Source organism: Mesitornis unicolor, unplaced genomic scaffold (genome assembly GCF_000695765.1).
Source record: "Mesitornis unicolor isolate BGI_N332 unplaced genomic scaffold, ASM69576v1 scaffold39950, whole genome shotgun sequence".
NCBI classification, from domain to species: Eukaryota; Metazoa; Chordata; class Aves; order Mesitornithiformes; family Mesitornithidae; genus Mesitornis; species Mesitornis unicolor.
This window is the reverse complement of record NW_010161057.1, coordinates 1-214: the sequence shown is the minus strand read 5'-3', so window position 1 is coordinate 214 and position 214 is coordinate 1.

Sequence of the window (214 nt, the reverse complement as noted above, 5' to 3'; positions counted from 1 at the left end):
GCTCAAGCACTGGACTGTGTTTCAACCAAGCTAAAAGATCTGCATGCAAGAACACAAGGCACTCTTGAAAGTACAAGCTTGTAGTTGGTACAAAGTACCTGCACATTGCTGTACAGATATCAATATATAAGTATATACCAAAGAACATGCACCACGATCAGAGCAGCAGACAATATTACACAGAAAAATCACAGAATCACAGAATGTTAGGGAT